The 22997-nt window shown below is 47.5% G+C and overlaps 1 pseudogene; it reads left to right on the plus strand.

The window, feature by feature from the left end:
- Positions 1-8681: 8681 nt before the first annotated feature.
- The window catches only part of LOC119975740, a 41640-nt pseudogene continuing 27324 nt past the window's right edge, over positions 8682-22997 (plus strand).

The raw sequence follows: 22997 nt of genomic DNA on the forward strand, positions 1-22997 counted from the left end.
GATTACAAATAAATATGGAGCGGGTGGTGAAGATCATGGAGAATTGGGAAGGTGAGTTGGCAGGGGAGACCAATTGGGGAGTATTGAGTGAGGCACTGCGCAGGCTAAAAGGGACCTCCTGCTGTGCAAGGATGAGCCTGACACAGTTTAAGGTGATGCACAGGGTGTATATGACTCAGGTGAGAATGAGTGGGTTCTCTCAGAGAGAAGCAGGTGAGTGTGAGAGGTGTGGGAGGCGGCCTTCGAATCACACGCACGTGTTTTGGTGTTGCGACAAATTGGGAAGATTCTGGGCGAGAGTGTTCGCGGTCTTCGGGTAGTGGAGGCGGAGATGGACCTTTGGCGGCGATATTTGGGGTTTCAGAGAAGCCGGAGCTCATGGAGAGGAGGAAGGCCGATGTCATTGTCAGAATATGCACCCATGCACATCATGAGGCAAAACAGGCAGTGACAGACACCCAGGTGAGCCAATCAATATACAGAACAGAACACGACCAATCACAAGACAGGACACCAGAGGGGGGCTTTCACCTATAAAACACATGAGGCATCAGCACTCTGCCTCTTCCACGGGTGATAGCTGTAGTGACAGTCAGGGTGTACAAATGATTCAACACCTCCTACACGTGGATCAGAGCTAGCCTGGTCTAGATAGTTAACTTTAGTTTACTTATGGTAATAGAGAGTCAACCCACAGGCAGCTGTGTGTTTCATTACTAGAGTTCAATAAATCTCATATTGAACCAATGCCCACGTTTGGCGTATACTTGATCAGTTAAGTGCATTGTGTGCAACCCGTGTTACCCCAGGGTGAACAACACGACATGATACCAGAAGTGGCTACTGCCTCTCAGTAATTTACCTTCGAAAATTCACTGAAGGCCAGCAACTGCCTTCCAGTGGCATGGAAAAGATCCAGGCACCTCCAAAACTCCGGATCTCCGGGAAGCTTGGCTCCAGCTGGCGGGTCTTCAAGCAGAAATTCAGTCTATTCCTTGAGGCCTCGGGCCTTGAAAGTGCCTCCGATGCTCGAACAATCGCGCTGCTGCTGTCTACTGCGGGGGACCAGGCCATCCAAATTTTCAATTCGCTCACTTTTGCCGATGGTGAGGACAAGGCCAAGTTCCAGACCATCGTAGCCAAATTCGATAGTCACTGCGAGGTCCAGACAAACAAAAGCTTCGAGCTTTATGTATTCCAACAGCGCCTTCAGGGTAAGGACGAACCTTTTCAGTCTTTTCTTACTCATCTTCACATCCTCGCGCAATCCTGCAACTACGGAGACACCGCTGACTCCCTTATCAGGGATCAGGTTGTGTTTGCCGTCCATTCCGACACCCAGCGGGAGCAGCTCCTAAAAGGAAATAAATATGACCCTGCCAGTGGCCATCGAGACATGAAAAGTCCACGAACAGGCGAAAAGTTGCTATTCCCACCTGATGTCATCAGAGCAGGACCAACTTGCCTCCCACGAGGCTGAAGTGTACAGGCCATCGCCCGAATGCGGGGCCTGAGCATCGATGAAAGCGGCCATTTCACCTGCTTTTCCAGGGGTCGCACGCATGTGCACCATGGTCGGAAAAACAAAGCGGCCAAAGACGACACTGCACAAGTGCGGGCGGCGGCTGAGCGCACTCTGCAGGCGCAACGATGTGCTGAGCGTCTCGACGTGATGACGTGCCCCAACTGTGGCACCATCCATTTAAAGTGGCAATGCCCTGCGAGAGGTAGGCGATGTCTCAACTGCAAGAAGCTTGGCCATTATGCGGCTTTGTGCAGCTCTGCACGTTCGACAGGGGGACAGCGATTCCAGTTCCAATGAATATGAGTTCGAAGTTTGCAGCAAGAGCTGCTGGACTTGGAACCGGATTCCATTACCCATCCAGAGTGCCCATATCGAGTGGGCATCATCACCATGCATGACAAGGCCTCCTCGCATTCACCAACATACACACCCATCCTTAAAACTGGATTGTGCGGATGAGTGGCGTGCCACAGTCCAGGTCAACGATTGTAGCATCTGGTTCAAAATGGACACCGATGCTTCGGCCAACCCAATATCCAAAGCAGATCTGGCTCGTATCCAAAGGCAGCCTACCATTCTTCCGCTGGCCTGCCAGTTGTTCAACTACAATGGGAATGCCATCATGGCACTATGGACCTGTCACCTTCAGGTATCCAACAGGGCCATCAAGGCCACTTTACGGTTTGAGATCGTCCAGCCCGGCGAGGCTTCTCTGCTTGGTGCCCATGCATGCAAGCTACTCCATCTCGTTCAGCATGTACATGCCATGTCCTCAGCTAACAGCACTCTTCAAGCCGACAAATTTTTTTGGGAAAGTGGGGAATGTCAGAATATGCACCCATGCACATCATGAGGTAAAAGCAGGCTGTGACAGACACCCAGGTGAGCCAATCAAAATACAGAACAGAACATGAGCAATCACAAGACAGGACACCAGAGGGGGGTTTTCACCTATAAAACACACGAGGCATCAACACTCTGCCTCTTTCCACTGGTGATAGCTGTAGTGACAGTCAGGGTGTACAAATCATTCAACACCTCCTACACGTGGATGAGAGCTCGCCTGGTCTAGATAGTTAACTTTAGTTTACTTATGGTAATAGAGAGTCAACCCACAGGCAGCTGTGTGTTTCATTACTAGAGTTCAATAAATCTCATATGGAACCAACGCCCACGTTTAGTGTATACTAGATCAGTTAAGTGCATCGTGTGCAATCCGTGTTACCCCAGAATGAACAACACAACATAGAAGACTCTGCTTTGGAAAAGTGAACTCCAATCTGCTGCAGTCCTGGTTTGTCGGTTATTCTGGGTGAAAATCACAACGAGTTTCACTCTGCGAGTAAACTGTGTGATGCTCAACTCTCTCAAACCTCATTCCCGTCAGCAGATGGTCAGATGGGGCAAGAAATCTTTGAAAATCGATACTGAACGCGATGACACCCACCTAAAGTGTGTTCTGAAATCTGTCTTACTCCTAGTTTAGAGTTCACTGTTAACTACTGTCTTTATTTCTATTAGTAAAGGATTGGACTGTACGAGTAACAAAGTCTCTCCGCAAATACAGATTCCTCAGTGACAGGACACCTGGAGATTTAACATTGAAACACAGAATATTGTTAAGGGCCTGGGGCTGGTTTAGCACAGTAGTCTTAACAGTTGGCTTGTTAATTCCCAGAGCTGCGCATAAGCGGCTGTTTGAGAGAGAGAGATGTGTAAATGTCATTTCAGAAATAAATAACTCAGTAAATGAGGAGTAATAATTATGTATGACCAGGCTTCAGGTGGGATATAGGAGGGTGGGACTGCACTGTATCACAGTGGTTAGCACTGTTATTGCACAGCGCCAGTGTCCCGGGTTCGATTCCCGGATGGGTCACTGTCTGTGTTGCGTTTCCTCCGGGTGCTCCGGTTTCCTCCCACAGTCCAAAGATGTGCAGGTTAGGTGGATTGGCCATAATAAATTGCCTTTGGTTGGGGTTACTGGGTTATGGGGATGGTGTGGAGGTGTGGGCCGGTGCAGACTCAATGGGCCGAAGGGATCATTTTCAGGCGTCAGATATCACTTGGGGTAAAGGGATCAAAGGATATCGGGGTAAAGCGGGTTCAGGTTACTGAGTTACGGCGGTTCTACAAACGGAACAGAAACAGAAAGGGAAGATTTCTGAAGTTAGGGTAAGGTCTCCCTGTGCTGATTTTCTGGGATCTCGGTTAGTTTTGTTCCCTTATTGGTCTACATATTTAAGGGTGAATCATAGAATCATAGAATTTACAGTGCAGAAGGAGGCCATTCGGCCCATCGATAGTAGAGACGGGAATCCTCACAACATTTAAGAAGCATTTAGATGAACATTTGAAATGCCGGAATATACAAGGCTACGGACTAAATGCTGGAAAATGGGTTGAGAATAGATAGGTGATTGGTGGCCAGCACAGGCACGATGGGCCGAAGCACCTCTTCTGTGCTGGAAATCTCCATGATGCTTTGAAAACAATAATATTTCTAATTTTGCTTTGATTCCCGACAAGTCGGTGCTTTTATGTCCATTTTGCTCCCCAAAACACTGCGAGAATCTTTCTTTCACATTAAAAGTGGCAATGCACAGATTTTATGAGGTAGGTTCTGCAGGAATATTTTAGGGAGATTAAAAAGTAAATTAGCAACCAGGGCCTCAAATAAATAATCTCCACATTTGTCACAGTGTCACATGTTAGTCAGAATGGAAATAAGAGGATTGAGCTGATCAATGCCGGGTTAGAAGGACTGTGCATGAAGGAGGGCTTTAGATTATTTGAGCACGGGCTGTTTCTCGAGAAGTTGGTACTTATTTAGATCAGACAGGTGACCCCGAACAGGAGCAGGAGAAATACAGGGCCGTTTTGGCCATGTTACTGGACAGGGTAAGCCTCCTTTGAGAGAAGAAGGCGAAATGGAGATTTGATATAGGAGTTGATAATCACCAGCTGGCTGCGAAGTGGTCTGGGACCCGAATGCACTGGCTGGAATTGTGGTGGGGGAAGGTTCAATGGAAACATTAGGGAGGACACTGGATGATTAATTTAATAAAAACATCGTGTAGAGGTGCGGAAAAAGGCAGGGGAATAGGACTAATCATAATGCTCATTTGGAGAGACGATGCGGACACGATGGGCCGAACGGCTTCCTTCTGCGTTGTAACAATTCTGTCATTTGGAGTCACGCTGAACCTTTCGAAACAAGCCATTCGTTTTAGACCCTTTATCGGTCAATTCTTCCTTGCAGCGCTGCTATCCGGCCAGCAGGTGGCAGCAGTGCGCTTTATAACATGAGTTCACAGATTCTCAGCCTATCCCAGAAACTTGCTGCACCCGCAATATCTGACTCGCAAATACAGTGTAGCCGTCATGTTGGGGGGGGGGGGGGGGGGCAGCAGTCACATCACACACAGCAAGATTCCACGGAGAACGATTGAGGTGAATGACCAGTTAATCTCTCTTTGTGGCTGTTTGAGGGAGGAATGTTGATCAGGACACAGGGTCAACTCCCCTGCTTCTCTTCACCGTCACATCTGAAACATGGTCTGAGGCAGACAAGACCTCGGTGAACTTCTCACCTGAAGGGCAGCCGGGCTGCCGATTCACACACGGAGCTAACAGTGGAAATCTAGGAATGGGAATGGACACACAGCCCCTCCAGTCTTTGTGGCAATTTAAATAATTTTTCTCTGATCTGTACACAATCATAATGTTGTGGATGCTGGAAAGGTTGGGACACTGGGAAGATTAAACATTAATTGGGTGGCAGCATCACAGAACACCGGGCGTGTTTTAAAATTAATTTGATGGCATTTATCCGTCGCTGGCTAGGCCTGCATTTGTTGTCCATCTGTAATTGCCCCTGATCTGCCTTCCTGAACCTCTGCAGTCCATGTGGTGTAGTTACTGTGCTGTTAGGCAGAGAGTCCTGGGAATTTGACCCAGCGACAGTGAAGGAACATTCCAAAGACTAACCAACAAAGTATTTCTGAGTTAGGATGGTGAGTAACTTTTAGGGGAACTTCAACGTGATGATGTTCCCATGTATCTGTTGCTCATCCGAAACTCTGGAACAGTTCCTGCAGATTAGAGGGTGGCTAATGTAACTCCAAGAGAAAGCAGGGATTTATAGCCTGACGTTAGTAGCGGGGAAAATTCTAGAATCCATTGTCAAAGATTTTATAGCAGAGCACTTGGAAAGCTGTGGCAGGATCGGATAGAGTCAGCATGGATTCATGAAGGTGGAACCATGCTTGACAAATCTACTGGAATTCTTTGAGGATGTAACTAGTAGAGTTGACAATGGGGGCGGGGGAGGGGGCGGCAGTGCAGGTGGTTTATTTGGACTTTCTGAAGGATTTTGACAAAGTCCCACATAAGAGATTAGCGTGTAAAATTAAAGCGCATAGGATTAGAGTTAGCGTATTGAGATGGATAGAAATCTGGTTGGCAGACAGGAAACAAAGAGTAGGAATGAATGGGTCTTTTTCAAATTGGCAGGTAGTGACAGCTGGGATACCACAGGGATCGGTGCTGGGACCCCAGCTATTCACAATATATATTAATGATTGAGATAGGAGAAAAATAAGTAATAGCTCCAGATTTGCAGATGACACCAAGTTGGGTGGGAGTGTGAGCTGTGAGGAGGATGCAGAGATCCTTCAGTGTGATTTGGACAAGTTGAGTGAGTGAGCAAATGAATGTCAGATGCTGTATAATTTGGAGAAATGTGAAGTTATCCACTTCGGTGGCAAAAATGAGAAGGCAGATTGTTATCTTAATGGCCATGGGTTAGGAGAGGGGAATGTGCAACCAGACCTGGGTGCCCTCGTACACCAGTCGTTGAAGGTAAATATTGCAGGTACAGAAGGCGGGAAAGAATGGTATGTGGGCCTTAAAAGCAAGGGGATTTGAGTACAGGAGAAGAGATGCCTTGCTGCAATTATATAGGGCCTTGGTGTGGCCACACCTGCAATATTGTGTGCAGTTTTGGTCTCCTTATCTGCGGAAGGATCTCCTTGCTATAGAGGAGTGCAGAGAAGATGTAACAGACTGATTTCTCCTGACATATGTGGAGAGATTGAATCAGTTGGATTGTATTTGCTGGAGTTCAGAAGAATGAGGGGGGGTCTCATAGAAACCTAGAAAATTCTATCCGGACTACACAGGATCCATGCAAGAATGATGCTCCTGATGGTGGGTGATCCAGGAGATGAAAATCTGTGGATATGGGATTGGCTATTTAGGACCGAGACGAGAGAAATGTCTTCACCCAGAGAGTGGTAAGCCTGTGGAATTTGTTACCACAGGAAATAGGTGAGGCCAAAACATTGTGCGTTTTCAAGAAGGAGTATGATATAGCTCTTGTGCTGAAGGGGATCAAAGGATATGTGGGAAAGCGGGATTAGGCTGTTGAGTTGGATGATCAGCCATGATTATAATGAATGGTGGAGCAGGCTGAAAGAGTCAAATGGCCTTCTCCTGCTCCTATTTTCTATGTTCTATGTTTGTATTCCAATAAAATATTTGTCCCACATCATATGGAATCAGGAATGTTGGGGTGCTGTTTGGAGGAGGTATTTAAAATATGTGGGATCTGGACAGATCAGTTACAACTATTTTTTTCCATTGGGGAAATGCATCATTGTAAGGTGATTGACAAAAGAAGCAATGGCTGTATGAGGACAAGTTGAAATACAGCAAGTGGGTTGGTTCTGGAAAGCACAAACTGGGGATTTTAGGGAGGGACATTCAGTGGGGGCTTTCAAAAAAAGTTGGATAATTATATGGAGGGAGAAATTTGCAGGAACACAAGGACAACATGGAGTTATTGGACTGTGAGGTGGCATGGTGGTTAGCACTGCTGCCTCACAGCACCAGGGACCCAGGTTCAATTCCGACATTGGGTGACTGTCTGTGTGGAGTTTGAACTTTCCCCCTGTGTCTGCGTGGGTTTCCTTCGAGTGCTCCGGTTTCCTCCCACAGTCCAAAGATGTACGGGTTATGTGAATCAGCCATGCTAAATTGCCCCTTAGTGTCCAAAAGGATAGGTGAGGTTACTGGGACTGGGGTGGCGGTGTGGGCCTAGGTAGGGTGCTCTTTCCAAGTGTCAGTGCATAATTGGCTGAACAGCCTCCTTCTGCATTGTAGGGATTCTATGATATGAAAGGCTTTTGCAGAAAGCCGGCACAGGCATGAGGGGGCGAATGGCCACCTTCCTGCTGTAAACATGTTGAGTCTATGAGCAGGACAGAGGCTGTAAATTCTGTGGAGAGGAACTCACCTCCGGATTCCCTACATTCTGCCCACCATCCACAGGGCACAAGTCGGGAGTGTGATCTGATGCTGCATCTCCAACAACCCACTCAAACCTCTCCATCATCCAGGACAAAGCAGGCCGCTTGATTGGCACCTCATTCACCCCCTTCAACATCCACTCCCCCCCAACCTGAATTCACAGAGGCAGCAGTGTGCACCATGTACATTAAGATGCACTGCAGCAACTGCCCAAGGCTCCGTTAACAGCACCTTCCGAACCCATGATCTCCACCATCTGAGGACATGGGAAGCACATACACCAGAACACCGCCATCTTCAATTTCCACTCCAAGCCACACAATGTCCTGACTTGGAAATATATCTCCTTCCTTCACTGTGGTTGGCTCAAAATCCAGTAACTTCCTTTCTGAAAGCAATATGGACGGACCTACAACACGTGGAAGCACAGAATCCCTTCAGTGCAGAAGGAAGCCATTCGGCCCATCGTGTCTGTCCCGACTCGCCAACGAGCACTGTACACAGGCCCACTCCCCGCCCTATCCTCACCACCTCTTAATCCCACCGAATTCTACAGTTGAAGAAATGTGAAAGAATTAAAACAAACAGTCCGTTTCGAAAGCACCCCGTGGCTTTCCGGCCCTTTGTGAAGAGCCGGGTTGATGGAACACATCTGAAAACGCAAAGCTTCACATAAATAAAACTGTGCCTCACTGGCCCAAGTCCTCTAAATATCTTCTCTGTGCCTGTCAACAAAACTAACTCCCTGATATGTCTGGTACTTCCTGTTCTGGGCAGAGCGGTACAGTCAGCAGCACAATTCCGTTTGGTAATCTGAAGCTTGTTTCATCAGAGGGTTTGTGATCGGCAGCGAGTTCAGACTGGAGACAAATGAATGGAATCTGGATTCCGCACATCGCCTCCTCCCTCTCATTCCTCTCTCCCCCAACTGCTATCTTACACTGGACTTCTCCCGCTTTCTCTGTCCTAATACCCCATTTGCTTTTTATCCCGCTTCAGGATATTTGGCGGGCAAATATCGACGACACATAGATTGGCTCATAAAATTACTGAGTATTTCAGGGAATGTCATCAGGAACTAGAGATGTTGAGGAATGCAGGAACACCCAAAGTTAAACTCGGTTGAATCAGGAAGTGCTGAGTGTGAACATGGCTCTCAGACAGCAGGTCCAGAGTTTGGCCGAGGAGACAATTTGTCCCATTTGCCTCGATTTCTTCACTGATCCGGTAACACTGGATTGTGGACACAACTTCTGCTGCTCCTGCATCACCCAGTGTTGGGAAAAGAAGGAGATAAACTCCTGCCCGGAATGCAGAGAGGAGTTTCCGGAAAGAAACCTCAGGATAAATCGGACCTTAGGGAATCTGGCTGAGAAAGCTCGAAAATTAAAACTGAATCGGAAAGAGATGGAAAGTAAACTTCACTGTGAGGAACATCAGGAAGAACTGAAGCTGTTTTGTGAAACTGACAAGAAATTGATCTGTGTGATCTGTCGAGATTCGCGGGAACACAGAGAGCACCGCTTCCTGCCGATTAAAGAAGCTGCTGAAATCTGCAAGGTAAAAAGGAAAATATGATTTAACCTGGCAATTAATCACATTTTCTGGTCTCACAATTTAATTCTGTGATTTTCTCTCCCAATCCCAGGATCAGTTAAAATCTTCCTTACATTCTCTCACTGAGAAGAAATCGGCGGTTCTACAAACGGAACAGAAGCAGAAAGGGAAGATTTTTGAAGTTAGGGTAAGGTCTCCCTGTGTAGATTTTCTGGGATCTCGGTTAGTTTTGTTCCCTTTATCGCGGGACATTAATTATGTTTCACATTTCATTTGGTAGGAACAGACGAGCAGTCTGCAGACCCACATCGCATCCGAGTTCAGTAAAATGCACCAGATTCTCACTGAGAAAGAGCAGCGTTTACTCAGAGATCTCAGGGGAGAAGAGGAGAGGATTCTAGAACCAATGGAGAAAAACCTTCGAGAGATTCAGGAGAATTTAAATTCTATTGAGGAGAAACTCTACAAGTTGCAGAAACAGATGGAGCAAAAAGATGAGCTGATATTTCTGAAGGTGAGGGAATATATTGCGGGTCAGTTCAGTGAAACTTCACAGTCACAAAATAACTGATGAAATAAATATAGAATTTACTGGGGGTAAAAAAAATCAACTGAAATTATTTCCTTTCCTGAATTGTCTGCAGATTCCCGGGAATATCTGTAACCTGCAGAGAATGAATTTTCTAGATCTTTGTTTTGACCAAATTTAGTTTTCTTCTTGAACTCCCATTGTAATCCAGTTCCAGTTCCATGTTGTGAGTGTGTGTGTGTGTCTGGTTCGGTGTGTGAGAGTCACTGTGTCTGTGAGCGGGACTGATGCTCAGTTCCAGTTTATTTGACTCTCCACAATCTTCCTTCCAAAATCCATCACTTTCCACTTCCGTGTGAAATCTCATCTGCTCGGAGTCTGCTCATTTCATCAGCCTGTCTAACTCCTCCTGAAATCTGTTACTGTCATCCTCACTGTTCCTCATTCATTTCTTTCAGGAGGAAGCTTGTCGGAAGAGAAGGTAGGACATGTTCTTCACTGAAACTCTGCAGTTTGGTAAAATAACTCAGTAAAGTATTCTTATGGATTTATTTCTTGGTTGTTGTCACAACTTTAAATGGTCGTCCATCCGGCCATGAAAACTCGGCGTATAGTTCACTGACGAGTATTTTATAACAACAAACTTTATGACCGTGATTAAACAGTATTTGAGTTGATATAACTGTTCTACAATATTGTATAAATGACAAGCTGTCAGGCAAATAATACAACCTGATTCCAGACTGGAAGTGGTCACTTGCCTGATGTTGGCTGTTTGTGTCTGTGACCTTCTGACTGACCCTGAGAGAGCCGCAGGGTCCATGTATCCAAGGAATGGGTCATCCATGTCCCTGCATGGAGCCTGAGCAACCCGAGAAAGTCAGACGTTAAAGGGGGAATGAGTTCCAATTTTATTCTATAATGTAAACTGGCTCCGTGTCCTTAACAACCACAACAACAAAGACCCGTAGTTATACAGACCTGGGGCTGGTTTAGCACAGTTGGCTAAACAGCTAGCTTGGAATGCAGAACAATGCGAGCAGCCAATTCCCGTCCCAACCTTCCCAGGCGCCGGAACGTGGCGACTAGGGGATTTTCAAAGCAATTTCATTGCCGCCTACTTGTTACAATAAGCAATTATAATAGAGCGCTTTTAAGGTAAGACAAAGTCTAAATGAGATTCACAGGAGTGTGAAAAATCAGAAATTGATGCAGACACATCAGGAAATATTAACCCGGATGACGGAGGTGTATTTTCGAGAGAGCGTTTGAAGAAGGCAGCACGGTAGCATTGTGGATAGAATAATTGCTTCACAGCTCCAGGGTTCCATATTCGATTCTGGCTTGGGTCAGTGTCTGTGTGGAGTCTGCACATCCTCCTCGTGTGTGCGTGGGTTTCCTCCAGGTGCTCCGGTTTCCTCCCACAGTCCAAAGATGTGCAGGTTAGGTGGATTGGCCATGATAAATTTCCCTTAGTGTCCAAAATTGCCCTTAGTGTTGGGTGGGGTTACTGGGTTGTCGGGATAGGATGGAGGTGTTGACCTCGGGTAGGATGCTCTTTCCAAGAGCCAGTGCAGACTCGATGGGCCGAGTGGCCTCCTTCTGCACTGTACATTATATGAAGAAAGAGGGACAGAGAGACGGAGAGGATCAGGGAGGGAATTCCAGAGCTCAGGACCTCGGCAGCTGAAGGTCCAGCTCCCAATGGGGGAGTGACTAAAATCAGAGATATTCACGATGCCAGTAGTGGAGAGCAGGATTCTCGGCGGGTTGGGGGATCAGTTATTAAGGGTTGAACATTAAGTTCCAGATGTTTTCAGTCTTTGTCTTTGTTCTACAAACTTTGTTTGTAAAACAGCAAGTGGACAGGCTAAATGTTTCTCTTCTCCTGTGATTTGTGATATCCCGGTAACTAATCTGTTATGAGACTGTGAACCTTTTTCAGGACATGGGGTTTCGATTCTCTGCCTTTGAATTTCCAACTTATCCCTTTCTCAATTATAGAAACGTGATTAATATTTCATTTTTTTACATTTTCTCTATCATCAAAAATGATGAAATCATGAACATACGTTCTAAAATCTTCTGACAAAAATACATTTATTGCATTTTTTAATCATACAGGATTAGTGATGAGTATCGCACACTCTCAGTATCTGCTGCCGCCCTGTCTATCGGGAAGTTCAAAGGCCCTTTACAGTACACAGCGTGGAGAGAAATGATAAACTCCATTAACCCCGGTAAAACTCTTCTATTCATTTTCCTGATTTTAAATCCAGTTGTGACGGGACTAAAGGGTCTCCAAGGTCCCAGATTAAATATTCACTTTGCCGGTTGTTAATCCTCGGGAGCCTCTCCATTCTCATATTTTACTCTCTGTGGGTTCCTCTGGGTGAGTGTCTGAAGCCATCAGCACCGTGTGTCAAAGCAGTGAAGGGATCTGTATAACCAGAGGAATAGAGCACCAATCTCAGGATGGGAAACCCAATTTGTAGAGGAGACTGGACTGGTCCCGTCTGTCATTCTGGGGAACATTTTTTATCATCGTTTATCGGGAAGACATTCAGACATTAGAGAGCAAGTGTTAAACGGCAGAGAATCTGGTTGGTGGAATTGGACACCTTCATCAAGAGGAGGGGCTGCAGAAACTGTGAGTCTGCACTGGATAAGGGAGGGAGTGTGGTGATCTTATTGAAATGTTCAAGGTTCAAAACAGAAGGGGGGATGTAAAAATCCACAGGTTTAACACAGTCACAGAGTCCAGATCAAAGTAGGTATAGTTTTAAATCTAGAATAGGGAGTTTGGATTGAGTGAGGTTGATGTTTTGAGTGACTCCATTGATGGAGCAGGTAGTGAACCAGTGAAGCCGCTGCTCACTCTGTGAATTTGCTCAGAGGCCCAGTCCATTCTGAGGGCTGATCTTCAGAACAATATCACTGTCCACTTTCCCACGGGTTTGCAGTGTGGGAAGATGTTCTGTGGTTCCTGAGGAGGGGACAGGAGACAGGAAATCCTCCTCTGACTCCGGTGAGGGGGGTGGGGGTGACATGAATATACAGCGGGGGTGAGAGAGGGAAAAGAGCGGCGAGCAGCAGTAAGAAAAATCTCATCTCCTGGTCACAGAGAAATCATTACAAAATAGGGGAAAAATAGATATTGAACTGAAAAACTGCCCTCATTCCGACAGGGTGACCCAAAATGCTTCCGAACCAGTGGAATATTGTTGAGGAACAGTCACTGTTGTAATGTAGCAAGATCCCAGAAACAGTGTTGGCCAATCATGGAGTTTTCTGTTTTGCTGATGTTGTTTGTGCTATTAATATTGGGCAGGACACGGAGAAATTTAACTCCTTACATCATTTCCGATGGAGTTTCCGGAGGTCACTTTCAGACTCGTGATTCAACCATTCTACAGACTGTTCCTCTGGGTGGGGCATCACCATCCAGTGGAGGATCTAGATTGTATTGACTCCCCATCTGAATCAAATGTCTCCAGTTTTTGCCGACAATGAGGCTCCTTCTTGTGTTTAGTGTGGGAACACTGGATACATATTTAGCAGCTGCTACATAACTGCAGAGGGTTTGGTGACATTAGTGGGAGTTGGGTAGTAAGTACTGAGAGTGAGTTTGGTCTCCTTGCTCTGTTTACTGTGTAAATCTGGAGCATTCTGAAATGTAAATCACTCCAAATAGTTTATGTGGAGGGTGTCAATAGTAAGCGCTGAGTTTTTGCCTGAAGAATCTGGGTCATTGCCTGTGAGGCAGGATTGGATTTGGACCAGCAAACGGCAGGTCAGAATGGCCTTGAAGGTGGATGGTAAGGGAGCAATCCCCACCCTCCCTCCAGCTTTGTTATCAGGGGAAGCCAGGGTCACCTTGTCTACGCTGGACAGCCCAGACTTTGTTGAATCTGTGGAAAATCGGGCCTTATCATTCCCATGTTCACCACACCACATTCCCAACTGTCTCCCGCGTGCCCCTGACAGACACCTTGAACATTCGTAATTGCAGACAACCGAGTTGTAAGGGTGGGGAGGGGGTGGTGTTGGGGTGGGGGAAAGAGGGAGTGACGCGCAAATTGAAATTAGTGACCTCAGAGGACATCAAGGAACTCAGAGGGGATTACAAAAAGGTGGATGCCTTTGGAACTCCTCTTTGAGGTCCTGGTGCCTGGGGAAGCAGTCAAGTGGAAAATCGAGATGTTGTTTATCCTTCGAGGTGTTCAGAGGGTAAGAGAGACAAAAGGAAATGTCCTGACTCGAGAAAAGCAAATAGAATCTGCTCCTGCTGCTGATGATCGGGGTCATTGATTAGTAGGTTTGCAGACGACACAAAGGTTGGTGGGATTGCGGATAGCGAAGAGGACTGTCAGAGGATACAGCAGGATTTAGATCGTTTGGAGACTTGGGCGGAGAGATGGCAGATGGAGTTTAATCTGGACAAATGTGAGGTAATGCATTTTGGAAGGTCTAATGCAGGTAGGGAATATACAGTGAATGGTAGAACCCTCAAGAGTATTGGAAGTCAGAGAGATCAAGGTGTACAGGTCCACAGGTCACCGAAAGGGGCAACACATGCGGAGAAGGTAGTCAAGAAGGCATACGGCATGCTTGCCTTCATTGGCCGGGGCATTGAGTATAAGAATTGGTAAGTCATGTTGCAGCTGTATAGAACCTTAGTTAGGCCACACTTGGAGTATAGTGTTCAATTCTGGTCGCCACACTACCAGAAGGATGTAGAAGCTTTAGAGAGGGTGCAGAAGAGATTTACCAGGATGTTACCTGGTATGGAGGGCATTAGCTATGAGGAGCGGTTGAATAAACTCGGTTTGTTCTCAGTAGAAAGACGGAGGTTGACGGGCGACCTGATAGAGGTCTACAAAATTATGAGAGGAATAGACAGAGTGGATAGTCAGAGGCTTTTCCCCAGGGTAGAGGGGTCAATTACTAGGGGGCATAGGTTTAAGGTGCGAGGGGCAAGGTTTAGAGGAGATGTATGAGGTAAGTTTTTTACACAGAGGGTAGTGGGTGCCTGGAACTCGCTGCCGGAGGAGATGGTGGAAGCAGGGACGATAGTGATGTTTAAGGGGCATCATGACAAATACATGAGCCAGAATTGATAAAAGATCTTAAAGTAAGGGAACACTTAGGAAGCAGTGATCATAATATGATAGAATTCAGTCTGCAATTTGAAAGAAGGAAGGTAGAATCAGATGTAAAGGTTTTACAGTTAAATAAAGGTAATTACAGGCGCATGAGGGAGGAACTGACGAAAATCGACTGGAAGCAGAGCCTAGTGGGAAAGACAGTAGAACAGCAATGGCAGGAGTTTCTGGGAGTAATTGAGGACACAGTGCAGAGGTTCATCCCAAAGAAAAGAAAGGTTATCAGAGGGAGGATTAGGCAGCCATGGCTGACAAAGGAAGTCAGGGAATGCATCAAGGCAAAAGAGAGAGCCTATAATGTGGCAAAGAGTAGTGGGAAGTCAGAAGATTGGGAAGGCTACAAAAACAAACAGAGGATAACAAAGAGAGAAATAAGGAAGGAGAGGATCAAATATGAAGGTAGGCTAGCCAGTAACATTAGGAATGATAGTAAAAGTTTCTTTAAATACATTAAAAACAAACGGGAGGCAAAAGTAGACATTGGGCCGCTCCAAAATGACGCTGGTAATCTAGTGATGGGAGACAAGGAAATAGCTGAGGAACTTAATAAGTACTTTGCGTCAGTCTTCACAGTAGAAGACATGAGTAATATCCCAACAATTCAGGAAAGTCGGGGGCAGAGTTGAATATGGTTGCCATCACAAAGGAGAAGGTGCTAGAGAAACTAAAAGGTCTGAAAATTGATAAATCTCCGGGCCCAGATGGGCTACATCCTAGAGTTCTAAAGGAGATAGCTGAAGAAATAGTGGAGGCATTAGTTATGATCTTTCAAAAGTCACTGGAATCAGGGAAAGTCCCAGAGGATTGGAAAATCGCTGTTGTAACCCCCCTGTTCAAGAAGGGAACAAGAAAAAAGATGGAAAATTATAGGCCAATTAGCCTAACCTCGGTTGTTGGCAAAATTCTAGAATCCATCGTTAAGGATGAGATTTCTAAATTCTTGGAAGTGCAGGGTCGGATTAGGACAAGTCAGCATGGATTTAGTAAGGGGAGGTCGTGCCTGACAAACCTGTTAGAGTTCTTTGAAGAGATAACAAATAGGTTAGACCAAGGAGAGCCAATGGATGTTATCTATCTTGACTTCCAAAAGGCCTTTGACAAGGTGCCTCACGGGAGACTGCTGAGTAAAATAAGGGCCCATGGTATTCGAGGCAAGGTACTAACATGGATTGACGATTGGCTGTCAGACAGAAGGCAGAGAGTTGGGATAAAAGGTTCTTTTTCGGAATGGCAACCGGTGACAAGTGGTGTCCCGCAGGGTTCAGTGTTGGGGCCACAGCTGTTCTCTTTATATATTAACGATCTAGATGACGGGACTGGGGGCATTCTGGCCAAGTTTGCCAATGATACAAAGATAGGTGGAGGGGCAGGTAGTATTGAGGAGGTGGGGAGGCTGCAGAAAGATTTAGACAGTTTAGGAGAATGGTCCAAGAAGTGGCTGATGAAATTCAACGTGGGCAAGTGCGAGGTCTTGCACTTTGGAAAAAAGAATAGAGGCATGGACTATTTTCTAAACGGTGACAAAATTCATAATGCTAAAGTGCAAAGGGACTTGGGAGTCCTAGTCCAGGATTCTCTAAAGGTAAACTTGCAGGTTGAGTCCGTAATTAAGAAAGCAAATGTAATGTTGTCATTTATCTCAAGAGGCTTGGAATATAAAAGCAGGGATGTACTTCTGAGGCTTTATAAAGCACTAGTTAGGCCCCATTTAGAATACTGTGAGCAATTTTGGGCCCCACACCTCAGGAAGGACATACTGGCACTGGAGCGGGTCCAGCGGAGATTCACACGGATGATCCCAGGAATGGTAGGCCTAACATACGATGAACGTCTGAGGATCGTGGGATTATATTCATTGGAGTTTAGGAGGTTGAGGGGAGATCTAATAGAAACTTACAAGATAATGAATGGCTTGGATAGGATGGACGTTGGGAAGTTGTTTCCATTAGCAGGGGAGACTAGGACGCGGGGGCACAGCCTTAGAATAAAAGGGAGTCACTTTAGAACAGAGATGAGGAGAAATTTCTTCAGCCAGAGAGTGGTAGGTCTGTGGAATTCATTGCCACAGAGGGCGGTGGAGGCCGGGACGTTGAGTGTCTTTAAGACAGAAATTGATAAATTCTTGATTTCTCGAGGAATTAAGGGCTATGGGGAGAGAGCGGGTAAATGGAGTTGAAATCAACCATGATTGAATGGTGGAGTGGACTCGATGGGCCGAATGGCCTTACTTCCGCTCCTATGTCTTATGGTCTTATGGTCTTATGAATAGGATGGGAATAGAGGGATACGGACCCCGGAAGTGCAGAAGATTTTAGTTTAGACGGGCAGCATGGTCGGTACAGGATTGGAGGGCCGAAGGGCCTGTTCCTGTACTGTACTGTTGTTTGTTCTTTGCTCTTTATGACTCACTCTACGCTGCAGAGGCTCCAAGATTATCATTCATTCCAGACTCTACTCACGTTTCATCTTCCACAGGTTACAGAGAGGGAGAGAGAGTGAGAGAGGGAGAGAGAGAGAGACAGAGAGAGAGAGAGACAGGGACAGAGAGAGAGAGACAGAGAGAGAGAGAGACAGGGACAGAGAGAGAGAGTGAGTGAGAGACAGAGAGAGAGAGACAGAGCGACAGGGACAGAGAGAGAGAGAGACAGAGAGAGAGAGAGAGAGAGAGGCAGGGACAGAGAGAGAGAGAGAAAGAGCGAGAGAGAAACAGGGACAGAGAGAGAGGGAGAGAGAGAGACAGAGAGAGAGAGAGACAGGGACAGAGAGAGAGAGACAGGGACAGAGAGAGAGTGAGAGAGACAGAGAGAGAGAGACAGAGAGAGAGAGACAGAGAGAGAGAGGGACAGAGAGAGAGAGAGACAGAGAGAGAGACAGAGAGAGAGAGAGAGAGACAGAGAGAGAGAGAGAGAGACAGGGACAGAGAGAGAGTGAGAGAGACAGAGAGAGAGAGAGAGACAGAGAGAGACAGAGAAAGAGAGGGACAGAGAGAGAGAGAGAGAGAGAGAGACAGGGACAGAGAGAGACAGAGAGAGAGAGAGAGAGAGAGAGAGAGAGACAGACAGAGAGAGAGAGAGAGAGAGGAACAGAGAGAGAGAGAGAGAGAGCTCTGTGTTGAACAGCCTGTCGGAAGAAGTTGGTTCAGTGACATCATCGCAGTCTGACATACTGAGGATCAGCAAATCCTTTTGTGCCAGATTGTGTGACATGAAGCCCACAGACAACAACCCCCCCCCCCCCCCCCACCCCCTATCCTTACTGTCCTCTATCACAGAAATCTTCGATGACACGAGAAAAAGCACTCATTTTGGACGAGTTGACACAAACTGCCAGCTCCTTGAGAGGAAGTGACCGTTCATCAGGTCATTTGTGTTTGACTCTGTGAGACTGGATCAGTCCAGTGTGTGAGAGTTTGATTCTGACTGATAAGATTTTAGAATCCATAAGGAAAGGCTTCCTCACCTTCATCTACAAGTGGAAGGGGAGAGAGAGGAATTAGAAATTGGTGACATTTCACTGCTTAACATGGACAACAGAATTCAGTGCAAGGTCATCAATCGAGTCAAGTCTGCTCTAGAGTTGGTGATCTACTTTGATCAGACCTCTGCTGTATCCGGAAGGAAGATCTCTGATTGCCTTGTGCTCCTCAGGGATACAATCACCTATATGTGGGACAGAATGTAGACACCTGCCTCATCAGCTTGGACCAGGAGAAGGCCTTTAACAGAATATCACACACCCACATGGTCAATATGCTTTCCAAAATGAAGTTTGCAGAGTAAATCTACAAATGGATCCAACTGCTCTCTCCAAATGAAAATATCGCAATTAAATTCCTATTCAGATTTTTAAGCCCCATTTTAAAATCCCCAATCTCGATCCCTCTGTATTTATAATTGATCTCTGACCTTACATTCTTCTACAAAGTCTTTCAGAAATGATCACTTCTGAAATAAATGTCCAATTTTTCTGCACATGGATATTTGAACCACAGCAACCAGATTTTCATCCCAATCACAGCCCAGAATGGTCCCAATAAATGAGACACATAAGGAGTATAATACATTATCCCTCGTCATCCCTCTGAACCTCTCTGCAAACATTGACATGGTCAACACCACCATTCTCCTCCAAACTATCTCCTCTATTGTCCGACTCTGTGGCTCTGTCTTTATTTGGTTCCACACTTGCCGATTCTATCACAGCCAGAGTATCTCCAGCAATGGGGGCCTCACGGTAGCATGGTGGTTAGCATCAATGCTTCACAGCTCCAGGGTCCCAGGTTCGATTCCCGGCTGGGTCACTGTCTGTGTGGAGTCTGCACGTCCTCCCTGTGTGTGCGTGGGTTTCCTCCGGGTGCTCCGGTTTCCTCCCACAGTCCAAAGATGTGCGGGTTAGGTGGATTGGCCATGCTAAATTGCCCGTAGTGTAAGGTTAATGGGGAGATTCTTGGGTTACGGGTATACAGGTTACGTGGGTTTAAGTAGGGTGATCATTGCTTGGCACAACATCGAGGGCCGAAGGGCCTGTTCTGTGCTGTACTGTTCTATGTTCTAATAGTTTCACTTTTCACCTCCATACTGCTGCCCAGGAGACTCAAACATTTTATCCTTGATCACCTCCTTTTCCTGATCTACTTGCTGCCACTGAGTAACCTCACCCACAGAAAGAGGGACAGTTTTCATATGACACCCAATTCTACTCTCTTGACGCCCCCACTGCCAGTGTCTTGTCAGCTTATCTGCAGCTCCAACAACATTAAAGAAGTTCAACACCATCCAGGACAAAGCAGCCCGTTTGATTGCTCCCCCTTCCACAAACATGCAATCCCTCTAACAAGGACGAACAATGTCAGCCATGTGTACCATCTACAAGATGCACAGCAGAAACTCGCCAAGGCTTCTTCGGCAGCACTTTCCAAACCCACAACCGCTACCATCTAGGAGGACAAGAGCAGCAGATACCTGGACACACCACCACCTGGAAGTTCCCCTCTCAGCCACACACTGTGCTGACTTGGAAATATATCGCCATTCCTTCATTGTCACTGGGTCAAAATCCTGGAACTCTCTCCCTAACAGCACTGTGGGTGTACCTACACCATATAGACTGCAGAGATTTAAGAAAGTAACTCACCATCACTGTCTCCCACCCCTGCTTTCTCCCCACCCCCAGCCTATTTAGACCTTTCCCCTCTCCATTCCTCTATTCCTCTCCCCTTCTGCTCCCTAATTCTCTCTGCCCTCCCACCCATCCAGAAGTTGCTGCCAGCCACCTCCCCTTTCGCTGCAGTTTTCTCTCTCACCTCCCATTCCTCTGCCCTCTGTCCCCTCCATCTACACCCCTTCTGCCCACCACCCACAGCTCTCTCCTCGCCATCTCACACATGCTCTGCTCCCTGTACATCCTCTCTCCCACTGTCTTCCCTTCCCTCGTCTCCCATCCCATCCCTCTCTCCATTCTGCTGTTCCACACCCCTCAATCCCACACTCTCTCTCCTACCCCTCCCACACACTGTTCCCCACAATCTCCCTTCCTTCACTTCCAGCTTCCCTAACCGTCTCTCCCTCCCATCCAGCATATGTCCTGTCCCCTCCAGCTCACTCAATCCTCCCTCAGTCCATTCACACTCTACCCTACTCCAAAACGAAGCTCATCACAGAATTTACAGTGCAGAAGGAGGCTATTCGGCCCATCGAGTCTGTACCAACCCTTGGAATGAGCACCCAGGCTTCCACCCTATCCCCGAAAACCAGCAACCCAACCTAACGCTTTGGGCAATTTAGCATGGCCAACCCACCTAATCTACACATCATTAGACTGTGGGAGGAAACCGGAGCACCCGGAGGAAACCCACGCAGACACAGGGAGAAAGCTCCACACAGACAGTCACTCAAGGTCAGAATTGAACCCGGGTCCTTGGAGCTGTGAGGCACCAGAGCCAACCACTGTTCCCCCGTGCCGCGTGTTGATAGTTCTGTTAGTAGATGGAGTATAATGTAGGAAAAGGCAGGAAGATTATCAAGACAAGGGTCTGGATTCCCCACTAATGGGGCTATCTCCTTTACGCTGGCGTTTCACTCTGGACTTTCCTTAAGAAAGTCCTGAACGATCCTCCTACCTGCAGGGGGCTGGCAGGACCCCGGAGTGCTCCTCGCAGCTCTGGCTGCGGACACTGGCCCCGCACGTCCGGTCGGGAGCCCTCGCATGGGCACGGCTGTGGCCTGCAGCAGCCGCCCAGTGGGACATGGCGGACTCGGACCGCGGAGCGGCACCAGAAATAAAGGCCCCGCCCCTCCCCCTCCGAGATCGTGCGCGCCCGCGGATCCGTGACACACGATCTCTCCCCTGGCAATACATGAGGCCCCCTGCCTCGGTGATCGATCCCCCGCCCCCCCCTCCCCCAACCAGGGTAGCCATGGACTGAGTCCGCAGCCGCCACCAGACGTTCCCGATGACCGATAGGTGGTTAGAGCCACGCCCTCGGGAACTCGGTCAGATCTTAGAACATAGAACATAGAACATAGAACAATACAGCGCAGTACAGGCCCTTCGGCCCACGGTGTTGCACCGACATGGGAAGTCAAAAACTAAAGGCCATTTAACCTACACTATGCCCTTATCATCCATATGCTTATCCAATAAACTTTTAAATGCCCTCAATGTTGGCGAGTCCACTACTGTTGCAGGTAGGGCATTCCACGGCCTCACCACTCTTTGCGTAAAAAACCTACCTCTGACCTCTGTCCTATATCTATTACCCCTCAATTTAAGGCTATGTCCCCTCGTGCTAGCCACCTCCATCCGCGGGAGAAGGCTCTCACTGTCCACCCTATCTAACCCTCTGATCATTTGGTATGCCTCTATTAAGTCACCTCTTAACCTTCTTCTCTCTAACGAAAACAACCTCACGTCCATCAACCTTTCCTCATAAGATTTTCCCTCCATACCAGACAACATCCTGGTAAATCTCCTCTGCACCCGTTCCAAAGCTTCCACGTCCTTCCTTTTTTTTAAAAATAATTTTTATTGAAGAAATTTTTCAAAATACAAACATTTTAACCCCCCCTACATTTACATTTAAATTATAGCAAAACAAAGTCAAACCCCCCTACTTAACAAAGAAGTCCCCCCCACCCCCTACCCGCGCGTCCCACCCCCCCCCCCCCCCCCCCCCCCCCCCCCCCCCCGCCGGCGAACCGGCAGTCAGACCAATTTATCATTCCTGGCAGTGTCCTCGGGCAGGCCTTGCCCGTGCCACCACCGCTACCGTACTTCCTTCGTTGTTGTCCCCCCCCCCCCCCCCCCCCCCCCCCCCCCTCCCTCCCCTCCCCTCCCGGGTTGCTGCTGTCACGGCCTCAGTTTCTATCTCTGATCTAAGAGGTCCAGGAAGGGTTGCCATCGCCTGAAAAACCCCTGCACCGACCCTCTCAGGGCGAATTTGATCCTTTCCAATTGGATGAAGTTTGCCATGTCGTTTAACCAGGTGTTAACACTTGGAGGCCTTGCGTCCCTCCACTGAATCAAGATCCTCCTCCGAGCCACCAAGGACGCAAAGGCTAATATTCCAGCCTCCCTCGCCTCCTGTACCCCCGGTTCCACCCCAACCCCGAAGATCGCAAGTCCCCATCCTGGCTTGACCCTGGACCCCACCACTCTCGACACCGTCCCTGCCACCCCCTTCCAGAACTCCTCCAGTGCCGGACATGCCCAAAACATATGTGCATGATTCGCAGGGCTTCCCGAACATCTGACACACCTGTCTTCACCCCCGAAAAACCGACTCATCCTTGTCCCCGTCATGTGGGCTCTATGCAGTACCTTAAATTGAATGAGACTTAGTCTCGCACATGACGACGACGAGTTGACCCTCTCCAGGGCGTCTGCCCATGTCCCGTCCTCTATCTGTTCC

The sequence above is a fragment of the Scyliorhinus canicula genome, chromosome 13 (genome assembly GCF_902713615.1).
Source record: "Scyliorhinus canicula chromosome 13, sScyCan1.1, whole genome shotgun sequence".
In the NCBI taxonomy this organism is placed as follows: Eukaryota; Metazoa; Chordata; class Chondrichthyes; order Carcharhiniformes; family Scyliorhinidae; genus Scyliorhinus; species Scyliorhinus canicula.